The 19,475-nt window shown below is 46.2% G+C and overlaps 2 long non-coding RNA genes across 2 annotated transcripts; both read left to right on the forward strand.

Moving 5' to 3' along the window:
• The first annotated feature begins 594 nt into the window (after positions 1-594).
• On the forward strand, positions 595-5,824 carry LOC119109456 (uncharacterized). Its single transcript, XR_005095416.1, has 3 exons — positions 595-730; positions 1,346-1,540; positions 5,624-5,824. It is a non-coding gene; the product is annotated as an uncharacterized LOC119109456 (long non-coding RNA).
• A 3,347-nt stretch (positions 5,825-9,171) lies between these two features.
• Positions 9,172-12,990, forward strand: LOC119109460 (uncharacterized). Its single transcript, XR_005095417.1, has 3 exons — positions 9,172-9,246; positions 11,495-11,643; positions 12,343-12,990. It is a non-coding gene; the product is annotated as an uncharacterized LOC119109460 (long non-coding RNA).
• The last annotated feature ends 6,485 nt before the right edge of the window (positions 12,991-19,475 follow it).

A 19,475-nucleotide genomic window follows, 5' to 3' on the forward strand; every position in this document is an offset into this window, starting at 1 on the left:
GTACAAATCGGGGGGGTAGGGTGCGCTGTTTGCGGCGCTCGGATGTTCGCTTATCGTAATTGCAAGTTCCAAGGAATGATTTTAGATGACCTGTTTTACGATTAATTGCGATATGTTCTGCCTTTGAAAGACGATTGAGAACGATGCTTTTTTTAACATGGTAGCAATGTATACCCTGACTCCCCATTCTTATTGCTTCTCAATGAAATCAGGGTATAGTTTTGAAATCTTCGGTTGTTATTCTCGATTTTTCAGCGAGTTGTTTGCTTAAAACGCGCCCAGGTGGCCGGTTGCATACCCTTGGCTCGGATGGCAGGGGTAGGGGGGGGGCAATTTGACCCCCCTCTGAGATCTCAGAAACTAAGAGAGCTACAAATACCAAATTCACAGGGCGTGTTGACCTGTTCGTGAACCCACTTAGGTTAAAGCTTCAGGTTCCTACGTCATGACCTTTGTGTGAAAGAAGGTCAAACAAGGCAAATTCCAGCTTGCTCTCGAAAGGGCCTCTAGAACCTATAAAACTGCTCTTAATCAAATGTCACATGTTTATTTAATGTCAGTGACCTTGTTTGATCTTTTACAGGTCATGGTGACCAAAATCATGCAAGAATACTTTGAGCTTTGCATTGATATAAGGAACAAGGAGTATGTGCCTAATAACAAAATTACCTGAGTTAACCTGAGTCAACCAAGTCAACCAAGTTAACCAAGCCCTAGAGCAATAAAACAGGTTGGTTTTGGCTTTGATCTGATCTTCATACCTCACCCTATGTAAATCAATATATTTTTAACATTAAATTGTTGTGTTGCCTAAGAAGTATCTCAGAGACATATGGCATCGTCCAACACTCCATTGTTTGATCAGATTAAACGATTCCCTAGAACTTGTCTTCGCTGAAACCATGGCCTGACTGACCTGCCATAGGTGGGCGACCCTAGAAGCCACATCAAATCTTTATGGCACAGATTCGCTATGTCATTGTGCGCAGCCATGCGAAATGTGGTGCGGCTAGGCCGTAGCGTTAAGAAACCATTTTAGAAAAACCTTCGGGGGTCAATTTGACATTCACCCGAACGCGTGTTAAGGCTGTTCAATTTCGGCAAGCTAGTCTTCTAATTTGTCATGTCTGGTATGACTTTCCTGTGACTGGTGCTCGTTTTGTAAAGAAAGTAAAAATATGCTTGCTTCGTGATTTCTTTGTGTTTGGTAGCACACCGCGGTTCTGAAATGCTTAACCATGAGAAAGTCGACCATCGTCTATAAATCTTTCTCAAACGGTAAATGCATCCTCCTGATCACTATACCGTGTTCATTGACAACTGAACAGACTGACTATCATTGCAGATCAGAATATTCAAGCTGATGAAGTATGCGACGCATTGATAGCAACTGACTTGGTCAGGCGTCCGAAGGAGGTGCATTCTGTGCTAGCACAAGCAGTTCTCTGCAAGATAATTGTCGTGCACCTCTGAACGAGGTCCGAGAAGAAACGAGACCGACGAACGAGAAAGCCGCCTGGAAGACGACCATTGCAGCTCCGTATGGGTCGTTATACCCTCACAGATAGTTTTAGTTTTTGGATTGGCCTTAAAACCGTTTGATTCGTATTGTACGCTCGTACTCCCGTCATTGTCCCGGAGATATCACATATAAGTACTGTGCTATAGTGCGCCCGTTACTTTGCGCCCAAGACTTGCAGCTGAACCTAGCATGCTTAGGCCATGGACACGGACCCCCGTCCCTTTCCCCCTCCCAGCTCCCCGACCAGTACACTGGCGTCACACTTTTTCAGGAGGAAGACGTTGAGGGCAGAGCCGTTGCCTTAGAGCCATATAGATCGTCAAGCGCGCAATGCAATTATAGCTCAGCACAGAAGGAACTACGGCTTGTGCTGGCATTGCGTAGTGCTTGGGTGATTACTCACTCTGAAAGAACTTGGAGCCAAAGTCTCACCATGCTAGTTTGCGTTGGCTACTAACGAGGGATGCTGGTGTGACGTTTCGAAATGATTTCAGGGATTGAATGCAGCATCGTCTCTCGTCCAGACCCTGATGCTGCACCGGCTGACGTAGAGAGCTCAAAACCGCTGGATATATTTAACACCGAGACTCAGGCGTCAGGGGTGAAAGTCATGTGCACCAAATCGTGGTCGAGCGGGCTCCCTATTCCCTAAATTCATATCAGGAATAGCGAGGAAGAAGAAATAACTTATTGTTTCATAAAGCACAAAACGTAATTCGTCTTCGAATTTGGCGTAGTTTACGCAAGACATGTGAAGAGCCAATTGACGGCTGTTATATATCGAGATCGTGCACACGAACGCCAGATATGAATAACTCGGCCATGACTATTGCCTTGTTCTATGATGCCACATTGCCAGTGGAATGGCAATAATTGAATTCCGTCATTATGGCGTCATGGATGTCCGGATAACCTTGAAAATGTGAAAATTCCATACAAATGTGAACCACTCCCTTTAATCACCTTGAACCCACACCTAGCATTAGTCGTGGTTTACTTCAACACGCAGGAGCTTGAACACACTGGGAGCTAAACACGTCTAATTATCCAGCGAAAAATGTCGAATTCAGAAAGATAGTCTATGTACTGGACGACTTTAAAAATCGACTGTACTCGGCACGTTTACACATTGAAAGTTATAGGCAAAGGAACGTTTCAAAAAGTGGGGAGGGGGGGCAAGCTCAAGGCGTACCTCAGGAACTCTTTCCGGAAGGAAGCCCAATGGCCAAGAGAGGGGAAGAGGTAGAGATGGAGGTTGTTTTCGCTCTTTATTCAAACGTCATGGCTGCTATGCCACATATGCATCTAGAGCTGTTTCCCACTGGTGCACAATCTCGCTTACTCGACACATCTGTCATTTGGCAACTGAGGCTGTCTAGCTTCCCACGGATTATTCGTCCATTTCAACATTGTTTCTCATGGAAAGGCGAAATTCTACAAGCGGTTGGGCATTTGGGTCATTGAGGAGGCATCTGGCTGCACAGGTTAGGTGCCAAAATGCCGCCTGGACATAGGATGGTGAAAATTTTGAAAGCGAACTTAGTGACCCCACAGTGCGACAAATCTTTCATGCGCCTCCATTTCGTCGGTGCTTTTGAAGACTTGTCACGGCATTTTACGCGCAAACAGATTCGGATTTTTGAAACTGAAAAAACTCCGGAAAGCTTAGGTATGAACTGGCTTAACGGACATTTAGTCGTCCGCCATTTAACTTCCGCGACTTCATTTACTTTTGTGTCTGGGCAGGGTCATAGCCAGAGCCTTCCCGGCGGGGGGGGGGGGAGTGCAGGGTTGACAAAAGCCTCTTTATTGTGACACCCGACCAAAAAATCCTTGGGTATATAACTTACTTGTTTACAAAAGACATGGTTTTCTTCGTTTTGATATTTTTACCTTGTAACCCGACCAGAAAAACAGAATTTATCGTGAGATAAGTTGCTGTTTGTATTTTGAAGTCAACAAGCTACAGAAATCAGTCCTTGAACAGCCGCATGGAAAAACATTCCCGACACTTAACTTAAAATGGTTTAGTTAACTCTTTCCAAACTGATATATCTCAGAAGGTTTGTCAGATTTTTTTGTCTGGGCTTTACAGACATTAGAGGCTTGGCGAGGAAAAGTTTTAAATCGATCTGTTTGATCAACATGTGATGATGAGAATTTTGTTTTAGATCGAGGTTGTGTACAATATGTATTAAACATGGCTAAGTCGCGTTTGTCTGGAATTGTTCAACATTCAGTCAGAATCCAATAGAGAATCAATTTATGTAACGGGGGTTTTTAACAATGCGCGCTTTCAAGCGTTAGCAAGAAACACTTCAACGTCAGGCGTTACATTCTCCATATTCCGCCGATCGCTAGCCCAGTGGCTACCTGTTAGCCGTGGCTCACCGGTGCACGGAAGTGATGACGCTTCTAATTAATTGCCTTTAGACACTTAAATCGGCTAGTGTTCCAGTTATGTAACCTAATTCTGAATAAGCGCACCTCGCAAATCTTGATAACGAAAACCTCGAAGCCAGGCGTTGCAGTTTTCCCTACTCCGCGCGGCATCGGCCCAGCAACTAATATTGGGCCGTGGCAAACGGGTGCATGCAAATGAAGAGCTTTCTAAAAGAACTGCTTTTAAATGGTTCGTGACATAAAGTTTTACACTTAGAAGATAGTCTGGGCGCATATTTTACTACGCGATATTAAGACTGATGATAAGGACTGGTTAGCACCTAAAGCACCATGGATGGATGCTGGAATCTGGTACTAGAAGATGAAAGGCAGAATCTCTATTTTCGTGTTTCAGTAGCTATTGATATGTCCAGAAGACAGATAATCACGGCTCCCGCCGTCAGGTGGCACTTGCAGTGGCCGACGCCGCTCGGTTTTACGGGAGCTACAACTCAGGCCATCGCCGTCGCTACTCTCGAGGCCACGGGCAGTCATGTGCAAACTTTTTGATGAAATTTGTTTCAATAATCCATTCTGAAAAAGTAAACGTTCTCAGGCAAACATGGGATGACCTTGTTCGTTTTAAAAAAAATCATTTCAATCCACTCTCACATGGGCAAGACCTGTAGAAAAGGCACATCAGCAATGCCCACCAAAAATACAATGTTCCAAATTTCATAATTTTGAAGCAAGCATGGAATATGGTGAAATAGGCTGTCATTTAACTGTTGGTATCGTGGGTGCAGGAACAGGTGTGGGGGGGGGTATGCCCCCCCCCCCCACACACACTTTTCAAGGTCGGGGGCCAGCAGTGGTAACTGCCCCCTCCCCCTACACTTTTCCAGATTTAGGTTGCGTTCAGCTCACTTTTGCATTACATTTAAAATACATGGTGATGTAACTAGTTCATCAGTCATCTTCCTCAAGATGCGTCATCTTTTTCGCTTGCCCATTGGCCATCGCTTGGTGCCAGCCGCCAAATTGACGTAACGCGACCTATGGGGACTGCAACGCAGAGCGTCGAGGCTGTTTCTGTGACTTGCCGGCGCGCATGTTCAAAGTCAGATTACATAGTCTTTATTAGTTTTTTCAACTCTGACTGAATTTCGAACATTCTAAGGTGAACATAGATTACCATGTTATCACAAATCTGGACCCCATTCCATCCACAATCTGGGTTTAGGGAGTCCCCAATATCTCTAAAGAACACAGAAAGATGTGGAACTGGAGTATAAGTGACATTTATTGAACCATCTGCCGCGAATGCTGTTTTGTCAGTCGAGGTTCCTCTGCTGGTACGGGAACAACTGTGCGGGTTAGAGGGCCTCCCGTGTCAGCGACGGGAGCAATGTGATGTAAGGTATCCTTCTGAGGGCCTCCGGATCGACCAGGAGATCCCGCCCCGTATCGCCAGAATGACAGCCAGAGGTCACTTGTTGATGGGACGGAATGGCCATTCAGCCCTTGACCAAAACCGGTTATGTGCCCCCTTTATTCTACCTGAGGTGCCCTTCGCCCGGAAAGAAATGAGTGGTCTCGAAGTTGCTGGGAAGTGTGGGGCTCTCATTTTGTTACATAGAGCGGATCCAAATGAGTATAAAAAACAACAACAAACAAACAAGGCCATCCCATGCTTGCCTGACATCTTTTGTTTTTCAGAATGGATTACTGAAACAAATTACATCAGAAGTCTGAACATGCCCGCCCGGAACACCTAGAGTGAGGACAACGTTGGTCTGGGCTGCAGTTTCCTTAAAACCGAACGGCGTCGATCATTGCACCAGATCGCCAGATTCCAGCAGCACTTCGCGATGCTTTAAGAGCAATCCGTTCTTATCATCAGTCTAAGAGCCGCACACGTGAAAGGTCCGCCCAGACTACCTTCTAAAAGAGAGATTTGATTGTCCTGTGAAGCGTTCAAAAGTACTTCTCTAAAAGTGTCATCATTTTCGTACATCCGTTGGTCACGGCTCAATCTTAACTGCTGACGGACGCTACGCGGTCTACAGGGACTGCAACGCCTAGCGAAGACGTTTTTTCACTAAGATTTCCGAGCGCGTATGCTCCATACTACGTCACTTAACTTGTGTAAATACTTTATTTAAGTGTTTAAAGGTAATTATTACAGAATCTTCATCACTTTTGTTCATCGGTGGGGTACGGCTAAGAGCGTTAGCCATTGGGCTAATGCTTCGTGGACGGAGGAGACTGCAACGTCTAGTGTCGTCTTTTTTGTTTCTAAGAATTGCGAGCGCGCATGTTAAAAGATTAACTTTTATAACTTGTATCACTTATTACCTCTGACTGACTGTTAAACGTTTCTGGACAAACATGGCTTAGGCACGCTATTCCACGTTGTTGACGACTCTATCTACAATCAAATTTTCATCTTCGAAATCAATCAAACATCGATTTACGATCTACAATACGATTTACAATTTACAACTTGCAATCGCAAAGTACGTAATGTCTGTAGAACCCAATTAAACAATTTTAAAAAAGCTTTTTTAATAGATTTAGAAAGAGTTCACTAAATGATTAGAAATTAGGAGCGTCAGAATAGCATAGATGATAGACTTATTCTGCAAATAAGGCTATTATCCTGCGAAGCTGGATAGCCTTAGTTTCCGAATGGCATATATAAATCGAATAGGCAAGGAAGTGCGCCTGTGCGAAACAATTCCACATACATGTCAAGCGTAGCGGCAATGACAATTGAATAAAGAGCAATAGGAACCTCCATCCCTACCCTCACCCCTCTTCCCGCGGTCATCGCGCTTGCTTTCCAGAAAAGCTCCTGCAGTACGCCTTGTGCCTGGCCCTCCGACTTTTTGAAACATACCTCCGCCTATAGTTTTAATGTTTTTCTACGGACCGGTCATCGATGGTCAAGCATGGTAAGACGTTGGTTTTGACCAGAATTGACTTCTGGCAGGTGATATGATTAAAGCTCAATGATTAAAGCTAAAAAATTCACGAATGACAACGCAAATTTTCAGAAGGATGGCCTGATTTCGTTGAGTGGCAGTTAGGACGGAGCTTTATGCAAATATAGCGGCTGTTATTTGTACTTGCAGCACATAACAGCAATTGGCTGTTTTTGTTGAAGGTATGGTGCACTCAATATTTCTTGCTTTCCACACAAGAAAACAAACCTTTACCATAAATTCACAGTTAATATCCATGATCTATGAAATGCATGGGAAACTGTAAGCCTAGCATTGCCCAAGCCTCGCTCACCGGCCGAAACAGCCGGCAGCTAGTTACCAGCGTATCAAATACGGCAAGAGTTGTCGAAACTGGAACAGGTGGTGGCCTTGAGTTGTTTATCAAATTCTGAAGACGACGCAGCCTACATCCAGACCGCAAAGCACTTACACTGTATGGTTTTCCCTTGCTGCGATTGTTACTGTATTTACCATAAAGGCCTTTGTTCTGTATGATTTGTCACTTTTTAGGTATTTGTTGATACGTGCATTTATGTATGAAAACATCTTCTCAACATATGACGTCATTAAGGCACTAGTCAAAGACCGTAACTTGCACTCGGCAGCTTTTGCCTATTGTAGAAAGCGGTCCTGAACCCTACTTTTGCAATTTTTGGTTGTTTTCATGGTCGATTTTCTGCACAGGTTACAATATTTCACGGATTTGGTTGGCATTACTAAGTGTCAATGATATCACTGGAGAGGCACCTATTCATGGATGAAATATTTTAGCTTTCTTTGGTTTGAAGGCAGGCGTGTATTTGTTTCTAGGTCGCTATATTTTTTTTCTGATGAAGTATCGCAAGATAAGGCTGGGATTTCTAGCTGACTGGGATTTATCAGCAATGCTGCCAAATTGCTGCCAGCTGAGAGCGCATGATGCTTCCAAATGCGATCTTTTTCGTTTTTTCGACCTCTGAGTGAGCAAAGATGTCTCATAGGGGGCAGTTCTGGAAACCAAAACAAACGATGCATTGGAGAGCTTTGGACCAAAAAGATGCTGAATATGATTGCATTTCTCAGTGTGCAGGGAGCGGGGAGAGCGACCAAGAAGAGAGTTCTTTCATTATCTTCCAGTCGATCCTGTGAGGCAAATATTCACAGATCAGAAAGCTTAAGGGATCAGCCTCAGCCTTCAAGCACCACCATCTATAGTTTCTGCCAGACACCAGTTGCGCAAGCAAGTGGGGGGGGGGGAGCACAGGGGACACGTGAACCCCCTAGGTTACGAGGATGGCTGGAATCTTAAATCTGAGGGCTGGAAAGGCCTAAAATGCCGCTCGGAGGTCATACTTAGGGGACTGACCGGCAGAGCCAGGCACTCTAATGCCACCACTCTATGGAGACTGCAAGGTCAGGCGTCGAGCATTTCGTTTCGAAAAATTTGCGAGGCCACATGTTCAAAACTACGTTGCATAAATTAAATCACTAATCGATTCTGCCTAATGTTGAACATTTGCAGACAAACATGGCTCGGCCATGTTATACAAATTGTTCAACAACTTCTATGTACCATGTACCTTCGCAGGGTCCTAGTATCCCGGTATAACCGATATAAAATCCGGACGAAGCTTCTCAGTTCTGTCGGTTTAGAAAGAGTCCCCTGGACCATTGTAAAGTGGAGAGCGCCGTCAACCCATTTTATGCAATCGCCTAGCACAGGATTTCTTCACTTTATTATATACTAAATGCATGCAGATTTTAACGGCCGCTAGCTCCAATAATAGACGAAAAAATAGAAAAATGCTCTAAAAAATTCGTTCTTTGACAAATGAGCCATATCCGGCGACTTTTGTGGGACCTTTAACTATCAGGGGAACGCTTCTCAACTCTGTGCATCTCCCTTGCCAAGATTCTAACTGCACGCCTGCTAAGCAGGCACCTTGCCATTTACTCAGGGGCTCAGCAGTCCGTAACCACCTCTCCATTGGCTGCGAGGAAAAGGAGGGTGGCCACCCAGTTCGTAGCACATCAACATTGTATTCAACGTGGTGGATAGAGATCTGCCTCTAGGGCTGAAACAGTGCAGAAAGAGCAGAACACATGCACAACCCGACTATCGCACCACCCACTGCCACTTTGCATTGGCCACTAAACCTTTGATCCCAGTACCACAGCTCGTCCTGTTCACTGAGGCTTCAACAAGATAAGGAAAATTTTTAAAGCAGCAGTATGTCGCCAAATATCCGTAGAATTCTCGAGGCCAAACGTCTCTAGCAACTTGGAAGCAATCACGCTGGATGTTGTATCCCGGAAGTGGTGCGGCGATTCTTGTGGGCTGGAACATGAATAACGGTATGAAAGAAATGGAGAGTAGTTCTAAGCCACCGTGTGGATTTTATGTACTGTCCCATGATGTTTTCACGTAAGGACAGCAAAAACCATACAGGAGGCTGGCTGTTGTTGTTCACTGAGAAATATGACACTTTGGCAATTGTGACGCAGTGGAAAAACGATTGTGCTTACGTAATGTAATGAACTGAGACTTCCAATGACTTGAAATATGCATTATTTTTTACTCTGTCAATGTAAAGCTATCAGCTGATGGATGTACATGAAATAACTGGCCTGCGGTCCTTGAATAGAATGATAAAACCTTTGGAGCATTTTGGTGAAAGGCAATATGACATATCAAAGATTATATGACAAAATATAAAGATAATATGAAATATCATATGACAAAAATCAAAGCCATAGTGTGACTTTTCGTTGAATTAGCGGGATAACAGCAACGCCTTCGCATCTATTTTGGCTAAATAGAGTGTTTCCAGCTTTTTATTGCACCAAAATGTTCTACATCTCCTTCTCATTCCACATGTGTTGTATTAACCACAAATACACGCCATTTCACCAACAGATAATTTATGGTATGCTGTAGGTTTAAGAGTAGGCTGCCATGGTTGAATAATTCTCAAACCTACAGTGAGGTTTATTTACTTGGCTATAAATTTTGAGCCCATGAAATATCAACACAGCACTGTGGTACCTTATGGGCATAAGCAATGTTCTGGCCATTCCTTTCATGACATGTAATTATGTGTAGGGCTGCTCATTTTTCGTTATGTATCCAAGCGTTTCTTTGTAAAGTTGACAAAATTGGTTTTGTTTGCATTAAACATTCTCACCTGTTAACCTATAGTATTGTGGTCGTTATATAATCCCAGGCAAATGCAGAGTCATCTTGGTTTTCACATTGCCATACTGGTTGGAGATATTGGATTTCTGTCCGTTTAAATTTCCTGAAACATCATTTAAAAGCCAGAGAACGCGGAGCAATATACAAGCTTGCTGCCCACGCCGATAATAGTAGCTGGTAGTACGGATACCTTAAATTGTTTTCCGAATGCTTTTATTTCCGTCATAAACCAAAGCGGTATAACAGGGCGATGGGCGGCGTTTTTACTCACCCATCAGTTTCTAAGGCAACACGAGGAGGAACGGACACTTGTGAAGGACGAGAGATCCACAACAGATGGCGAATGTTTAAGGGCACTGGGATCTATGCCTGAAAAATTGCCCCCTGTTCATATGGTTTCGCGTACCAGTTCTCAAGTAATGCTCTGCCCTTCAGCGCCACCTACTCCTTACCGCGACCGATACCACTGATGGCAGGTCATAACTGAGAAGTGGAAATAGGGACCGCCCTGAAGCGACCCAAACCCACCCCGCCACGGGGGTTTCGAGTTCCGATCCGCCTACGTGCTGGCTTGGAACCCAGACCCAGCTGGTCTATCGGAACGGACCAATGCAAGAATCGAAGTTCTTACTCTTGAACATTTAGATGATGTTTTAGGACATAATGAGGGAAGAAAAACTGATGCTCTCGTGAAGTCCGTTTTTGCACCAGCTTGAAAGCTGCCCCGAAAAGTTGACAGCTGCCTTAATGCTATGCAACCAAGATCATCAATCTAAATTGCTGTGCAATGCAAATATTGACATCCTTAAACTGTAACATAACTAAGAATTTTTTTGAGAATACCTTCAAATCTGCAGAGAGTCGAACGCATGCCGCATGCGACCACGTGGTGAAGTGCAGCCGAGCAGATATTTTTAAAGGTAAACAAAAAACAATATAATTTGACAACGTGCGTTGTTTATGCCACTGCGGTCCCATGGCACCAATAGTTTCACAAACTCATGACTTCTGCAGTAAATCTCGCTCCCATTTTAATACCACCGACGTGGTTCCCCCGCGTCGGTATGGTGACGCAGGTAGCCTTAACTATTTCGCTCGTAAACTTGCGACATAATAGTTAGACCCGCTAGGGTTTCAAGGGCTTCGAACCCTAGCCCCATCCTCTTTACTGTACCTTAGCTCTCGAATTAGATATGCGTGGCGCGTAAGGAAATGGTCTCACTGATGTCAATGCCAGTAAAATATCGGCGGCGGGTATCTCGAATCAATCTCATTGCGGTTCTGATTCTTTTCCTGCTGTTTTAATCCTTCAACGATCAAGGATATGTTGCGCACAAAATAAAACCACGTACTGAACTATGTCGAATGAAGGTTCATTGCTGCATCAAAACATCACCCTGTCGGCAGACACCGGATGGATTTTGCTGATGGTGGCGGCATTTGCTGGAGCCTGTGTCCCAAATGGTCTGGACCGAACGCTGCTGAAGGCATATCCGACTGATTTGGTCAAGAACCAGGCTATCGTTCCGTTCGTCATGTCCACGCTGATGACACAGGTTTGGCTGGGAGCCAGGGGCGACACCAGGGATGAGGTACGTGCCAGGTAACGAGCTCTGTACACCGTACCACTGCCTTAGATTGCACGCGCACCGAAGGACTGTCTCAGATCACCGATTACACGTAAATGCTTGGAGCGTGCTGAGAAAGGTGGGCAGTGACAATGAACGAGAGCCTTCAACGGCGATGTGTTAACAAGGATAATTTGTGTGACCGCTGCTTTGCCTACCAGATAGCCTTCCACACCCACGGACGAAAATCGGTTAGTGCAACTTAAGCTACCAATGTGTAATCCAGTGCATATTTCGCTAGATTGCTTTAACAGCTTGTACGGTTGTAACAAGTTACTGTTATTTAGCTTGTCTTCAGTCTTTGACATTGAAATACCTCCATGAACTTGTATATCCGATTACTCTTATATCATCTAGAAGTAAAACTATCGGTGCATGCTGAGCTTGGCACCTTTTGTTTCCGCACATTCTTCAGAAATTGAACCTGAAACTGGTCTGTTTCCACTTCCGAACAACAAAGTAAGATGTAAACCCACGAATGAGTTGGACCACTTAAACAATGGCGTGTTATTATAACCAATTTTTATGAACATGTCAAGCATTCGGGCTTGATCAATGCGTTCTGATGAGTAACAGCCGTACCTTTTAAACCTATAATTGCATTTTGCATGATTCTCTTGCCCCCAGATGACGATGCTGCTTATGGAGATGACAGATAAAGGTGCCGAAGCTGCAGGAGCAGGTGCCGTCCCTGGTGGGGTCACAAGCGTGCTGCCTGGACCCATTCAGCGTATGGCAGATCGTCCCTTCTTTGGCATTGTCTGGAACAAGAAACCAAAGATGAACTTCTTCTCTGGGCACATAGCTTCACCATAAGCGAATGGCTAAGATCATGCACGCTATTCTGAGACAAGGCGTAGGACCCACACTGCATAGCGTTGATCGCATTAAGCATGCTGTGAGTGCAGTTCATGTAACGGCGGCTCCCATCATGGCTGGGTGCGACCGACAAACCTAATGTCACACAATCCGGAATAAATGGGTGGAGGGCTGCGATTCTTTCGTGACGAAGTTCTTCTGTCCTTTATGCGTCACCTTACCACTGTTTTTGGGGCAAATATAGGGAATTGCTTGTCACTTGCAAACATTCTCCTAACTCATCGCTTGCGCTGAGCACTTTTCGTCCTCTGCACCACTGTTGAAGAGAATGACACGATCTTTGTGCTTTTTAATCTTGGATTTTCACTGCAGTGTGTTGGCGATCTGTGGTTAACGCAATCCGCACTAACTTGGGTAATCTGGTGCTTTAGAAATATACGCTTCTGCGGAAACGTTGTCTGCTTGTCACATTCTACCACTTCGTGAACGAGTTGGGTTTGAAGGATAGAACGAAAGCAGGTTCGATATACGGAGTACGCGCATTGCTGCATTAGTCGTGGTGCTTCCTGAAGAATTGCAAAGAGAGAAAATTTTACATCTCGAGGAAATGCACGATGTCTATCCCAGAATGTACTGAAGAATGCACAAACATGCCTGAAAATAGCAGTTTCTGCTCCGCCTTGATGCAGGAATTGCACAAGTTATGTGCGTCGGGAAGCGTTTAGCGGCGTTTTAGGACATTTAAGGGAGAGGTTTCCCGCAGTTTTGGATAGTCGTGGAACACATTATAAAGCTGCGCAGAGTTTCCAACAATTTTGACAATGCATACGAAGACCCACATGGCGCACAGCTTGATTCATGAATGCCGATCCTCATGCCGTCGCCGGTTTTTGCCAGCCAGCCAGTCGTCGGTAGGCGGGGCATGTCCCGCGAATGCAAGAAGGCAGCGGGCGGCGCGGTGTAGTCTTAATGCGAAGCGACCTGTACCGGGCTACCCCTTGTAAAGGACCAATCATGCGTCTTACCCTTGATACGGGACATCTAGGATAGCGCCTCTTTACCTTCTGTCCGACGGGGAAGACTGGTGTTGTCAACTTCTGTCAGGCTGAAATTGACAGTCATATCGCTTTGGGGGCGCTTTGGAGACATGTTGTAACAATGGTCGATCTAGCCACGTTTAAGGCACAACGCGAGCGCCTGACGGAGGCTGCGGGGCATCGGGGGCACAGGTAGGGGTGAAAAGGCGCCTTTTATGTCACAGACACAATTGTGAACTAACTTGTCACTTAGAGTGAAATATATCAGAAAAAACAACAGTTTGGTTGGAGTCTGGTTGTTTTCACGATGTGAAAAGCTGACCGGCTTGAGAATGTAGCTGATCGTCAATTTATTTGAGGACGCTTTGTGGCTTTCCTAAGGACCTGCCAATGAGGTCGTCGCTGAAAATAACTTTAAAAAAGCCCTGTTGACCTATGAGGCTCGTTTGTGGACACCAGGACTTTAGCATCAGAAGTCAACGGAGGACATAGGAGCGACACAAGTCGAAGATTCATCTTGGGCTTTCTGCTGCCAAGAGGAACAGCGGCTTTGAGGCAAAATGCCGATTGCCGAGCATCGCTGGTGTAGGTCTCCCACACTGCCGGTGGCGCCTCAGACTTAACATTCTGACCGGTGGACAGGCAAGAGATAGCAAGTTTATAGTCGTCATTTTTCTGTACATAGTGCTAATGGAGACTGCTGAGGTGTTGAAAAATGTCTTGTGCATCTGCCGATACCAATGTTGTGTGGTCTTCGTATGAAGCACAGCTCTGCGCCAGTACTGATTAAGCAAAGGTAGTGACGGTCGCGAGCGCTTCCAGCTGATTATACGATGACGTCACGTCAAATGAAAGCTTTCAGGTGCCTGTAGACCCATGTTATCGGTAAAGGTAGAGCCACAGCAATGCAGTTTTGCAAAATGCGTAGAGGTGAATGCGCAGAAAGAAAAATAACTGAGGCTGCTTTCGAAATGCACTTGAACTAGTTTTCTCCACAGATTTGGCCCACTTTCTTATAAGACATAGGGGTAGGGATGTAGTGCCTCAAAATTTCTTTTGGGGCGGCTGGACCCTAAAAATGATGAGTAACGAAAAGCGATGAATGAAAATGATGAACACAAATAGAAAACTGCATCCCTGGTTAGGAGGCACAATTCCGTCCCCCCCCCGCACAAACTGAGTAGAAACTATACGCTTCTAGACTGGCTGTGTTAAGCATGCATATATCTAATAATTTTATTAGCTCAGTCGTAAGTCTGCTTCAGTGTTTGATGGGCAGCAAATGATATATAAGTACAAATACCCTCTCGAAACGGATGCGCTTGACGGTAATAATGCATTGTTTTCAGTTGTCTTCATTTTTGCGGTTTGCCGCAAGTTAGTTATATTGCAACGCTTTCTGACAGATTTGGCTCCAGGGGACAGATCAGATGGTTTCTAATCTCGTTGATGACAGAAAAAAGCACCTTTTCACCCCTGTTGGTGTGAAACACCTCAAGTACGCATTCCCCACCTCCTGCGTGTTTTGCAAAACGACATCTCTGCGGCCAAAAATCTACTTATAAACTTGACTTTTCAATCACCTAGAATAACATGAGACACAAATAGACAACTTAGAAAACAATAATTGCATTTGAATCCATGCCTTCATGACCCCCAGCACATGCTGAAACAGCGACCTTCATTGCCAAAGACGAGGTTCCTTTCAGCGGCTGGAATGTCTGGATAAGTCCTTCACATGTGTCGGTTCTGCATCCTCTGTTGACCTCTGGTGCTACAGATTGGGCATGCACAAAGACCCTCCTAGATCAGCAGGGCTTTCAGACACTATGTACTTCCATGGATGCCCTCCGTTGTAGATCAGAAGAGCCGAGCTGCGCCATAAAGAAACTGATGATCAGCTACGTCCTTCAAACCGGTGAGCTTACCACGTCATGTACATAACGAATGGCAGCTTAGACAACGATACAGACGACCTCGCCCTGCACTCACTAAACCCAGCTCAAAACTACCTCGCCGGTATTTGAAGCCACTTCCGTCAAATAACACGATTTCCAACGAGGTGCATCGACTGATCACGTGCGATGCAAGATGTTGATGCAAACCACAACTCAGACGAGGGTATGCTGCAATGCTGAACTATTCAAGCATAGTGGAAAATATCCCATGAGTGTGGTTGAAGTGTCCACTAAGAACTACGGACTGCTGTCAGTTCTGTGCTGCTCTGAGCTCCACAAACTCGAGTTCACCTTATGACAGCGCGTTTCTGTTTTCTCGTTTCTGCCCTGCCGACCTATGAGGCTTGTTGTTTGTGGATACCAGGACTTAAGCATCAGAAGTCAACGGAGCGACACACGTCGAAGATTCATCTTGGACCTCCTGCTGCTAAGAGGAACAGCGGCTTTGAGGCAAAATGCCGATTGTTGAGCATCGCTGGCTTAGGTCTCCCACAATGCCGGTCGCGCCTCAGACTTAGCAATTTGACCGGTGGACAGGCAGAGATAGCAATACTTTAATTGTCACTTTATGGTACATAGTGCTAAATGGAGGCAACTGAAGGTGTTGAAAAATGTCTTGTGCATCTGCTGATAGCAATATTGTGTGGGCTTCTTATGATGCACGAACTCTGCGCCAGTGATGAATAAGCCAAAGGTAGTTAGTTAGTTCCGTGTTGCGGCAGGCCTGCTCAACATTGATGGATTCGTCCAAAGACGTCTGTTACATATAGAAATCGTGCTCACGAAAGCCAGATGTGAACGGCTCGACGATGCTATCTTTATTGACCTTGCACGGTGCATGGTTAATGGCGTTGCGCATCTCTGAATGACCTTGGAATAGTCTGCGCGAAATGGCTGCACATCGTTGCGGGCGTATAGTTCAGAAACTAGAGGCTTATGGGTCTCAATAAGGGCAGGACTGTGAGCTGCACCAAATGATTTCCAACATGGTGGTTTCACTTCAAATCCCTATACAATTATGCAACACCCACATTGAGATTTTCCATGGCCATTCCTGAAAGGTTTAGGCACGTGTTGCGATATTGAGTACTTGGGCTCACATCGCTCTTACACATCCTGTGAATGTTAAAGTTTCTATCGCTGATAGTTAATGATCTATGACCTCTCTCTCGAAGTCATGTCGGTGACATTTTGCTTTAAATCAACAAATAACGCTTATTTTCCTAAGAATACGCGCTCCACATAGCGTTTCCAAAACTTCTTTCTTTTTGTGTCACTTCGAATGCCACAGCTATTGTTGCAGTGTTTTTCTAAGGAAAGCTTTTCCACGGATTGTGAATCAATCCGCGAGCCGGGTTGGCAGGGGTGGTAAGTGTACTTTTTGTCACCGACCAAATTTTTGGAGCAAACATTGTCGCCAGTAGCGTAATACGATATCATATGACAAATTGGTCATTTAGTCCATGCTCAGTACCGTGACCAGTAATCAGGCTAGCACAGAAAGCATATTTCATCACTGCCGCTTTCAATGTCGTGGACATAATCGAAACGTTCAGTCATGCACTGCCCTTGAACAAATGTCAGGATAAGTGGCGCTGCTAGGAAAGCAGGCACACCTGCCCTAGACTAATCAGATAGCCCAGTCACAACATGGGTTCTCTTCCACCCTCGGGACTTGCCGGGGCCTCACGTTTAAACTCAATCTACGGCTGGGTTTGCTTTTCTCAACCGCGAAAAAAGAACAACGGAGGACCTCGATAGCCAGGGCTGCAGAATGCATGGTAGATTCCGAATCAGTAGCAAGCGTCACTAGGAATGACGTCAGAAATGAGAGCATTCACGAGGCCATGCCTGCTTATGAAAATCACGTTTGCACCTGCAGCCCTATCTCAACCGCCATCAAACTATCCACCATACCTTAGGCATGCTCCAAGCATGGTGCGACATGCTTTGACTGGTGGGCGCCTTTCGCAGTGCCCCAAGAAGTAAATTGCGTAAAACTTTAACAACAACTTCACATTAGGCGGCTAGCTCGTTCTCAACAAGTTACTAGCCCTGGCAGGAGGGGTGGGGGTGGGCGATGCGACCCCCCTACGGTTTTCTGAGGACACCAATGCGGCATATCGTGCAGTCTTGCTCAAATCTTTGCTTGCCTCTGGGGCATCCATTGTTCATATGTTGACACCATAAAAGTGCCCCTGGCAATTCTGGTTTTAGAGAAGCGATGTTTTTGACGACCATTACAAGACGATTCACGGCCGGCGGGTGGCAAGCGATGGTTTTGACCAGAAATTACTACCAACACATGGATGAGGACTGGACCAGATTTTTAGATCGGTCAGCTTAGACGGATTGAAAGAATTGAAAACTAATCAAATACAAATCATCATTTAATAGTCCCTGGAATGCTCAATGATGCACACTGAACAGCGCGGCAGCTCAGGGGGTGAGAACAGCGCCCCGCTCAGGGCGAAAAACGCTGATGTCACTGACGTTTATCCCGAGGTACCCGAGATGTGCCGGGCCCAAGCCAATAAAACTGACATCACGACAAATGGCCTTCTTTAATGGCTCTTGCCCAGCCACGAGGCAGCATGTGAGAAACGGTGCCTGGTGTTCTCTGTACAGAGAACACGGCGAACATAGAATGATAGGCGTGAACGTCGTGTACGCAGTAGGGTAAGGCGAAAATATAAAACCAAGGTATCCGGGACCAAAACGCGCTTGCATTCATGTTTATAAACCAGAAGTCGCGACCAAAAGTGCCATTTAATTACTTAAAATTGGGCGCATGGTAATTTTCAAGCACAAAAACAGACCGTCAAGCGTTAAAATCTGAACTGATAGAGGCTCTGGGCAGAGCAAGATAACGGTGAGTGATGTGAAACGAAGTCATTTTTCAGCAGTCAGCGCCGGGGGATTACAAACGACGCCTGACTGTTGTGTGTATTTTATTGCCAACCATCGAAGAGCGTCACGCACATAGATATTGCCAGCCCCATTATAATCTTAATCCTCGCCAACACCGATCGCGAATATTGTCGATACGCTCGTCCTGAAAAGGAGAACAGCGCCCCGCTCAGGGCAGCTGACCGGAGCTTGCCGTCGCTCCGATCAGGACCAGCTGCCGGAGCTTGCCGTCTCCGATCAGGCCAGCTGGCCGGAGCCTGCGTTTCTCCCTCAGGGCCAGCTGGCCGGAGCTGCCGTCGCTCCGCTCAGGGCCAGCTGGCCGGAGCCTGCGTTTCTCCACTCAGGCCAGCTGCCGGAGCTGCCGTTCCACTCAGGGCCAGCTGGCCGGAGCCTGCCGTTTCTCCACTCAGGGCCAGCTGGCCGGAGCCTGCCGTTTCTCCACTCAGGGCCAGCTGGCCGGAGCCTGCCGTTTCTCCGCTCAGGGCCAGCTGGCCGGAGCCTGCCGTTTCTGCACTCAGGGCCAGCTGGCCGGAGCCTGCCGTTTCTCCACTCAGGGCCAGCTGGCCGGAGCCTGCCGTCGCTCCGATCAGGACCAGCTGGCCGGAGCCTGCTGTTTCTCCACTCAGGGCCAGCTGGCCGGAGCCTGCCGTCGCTCCGCTCAGAGACTGCCGTCGCCGTGACAACACAGCCATAAGGTAATGGGCTGAATACTGTAATCGCATGCAGCCTTCCTCAACGACATGCCGAATTTAGCCAGGCGACGGAACCATCCCAGACGCCGAAAAGCGATGTTCCTCGCGCAGTTTTCCTGGCGCGGCTTCCACCAAGGAGCTACAGGAATGAGGTAGGATAACACTGCCGGAACACAGAGAAGCGCTGGTTGGCATCAGCAAAGACATTCATACTAGATAGGGCAAGTGAATAGAGTGGTGCACTTGCTGGCAAGTAAAGCCGGGCGCCACGTTGGTAAATACGAGAAGAATAGACTGGCACAGACGGCACTATCGCGGGACATGTGGCGAGGTCGTTGTGTAAT

This window comes from Pollicipes pollicipes, unplaced genomic scaffold (assembly GCF_011947565.3).
Source record: "Pollicipes pollicipes isolate AB1234 unplaced genomic scaffold, Ppol_2.1 Scaffold_7231;HRSCAF=8579_pilon_pilon_pilon, whole genome shotgun sequence".
NCBI lineage: Eukaryota > Metazoa > Arthropoda > Thecostraca > Pollicipedomorpha > Pollicipedidae > Pollicipes > Pollicipes pollicipes.